Raw genomic sequence first — 203 nt, 5'->3', positions numbered from 1 at the left:
TCCGCGTGCACCAGGGTCTAGAGGAAAGATTTGCCTTTCAAACGCCGAAAACCCCATGTAAATCGGTGGAGGACAAAAGAAGTGTGAAAAAACGTAGTTTCGAGAAAAACGCGTTTGAATGTCGCGCCTCTGTGCGCGTTCGAAGGACGTCCGTAAAAATAAAGTTGCCTCCATAAAAATAAAAGAACAACATAATTTGCTAG

Source organism: Penaeus monodon, chromosome 31 (assembly GCF_015228065.2).
Source record: "Penaeus monodon isolate SGIC_2016 chromosome 31, NSTDA_Pmon_1, whole genome shotgun sequence".
Lineage (NCBI taxonomy): Eukaryota > Metazoa > Arthropoda > Malacostraca > Decapoda > Penaeidae > Penaeus > Penaeus monodon.
This window is presented reverse-complemented; position numbering follows the sequence as displayed.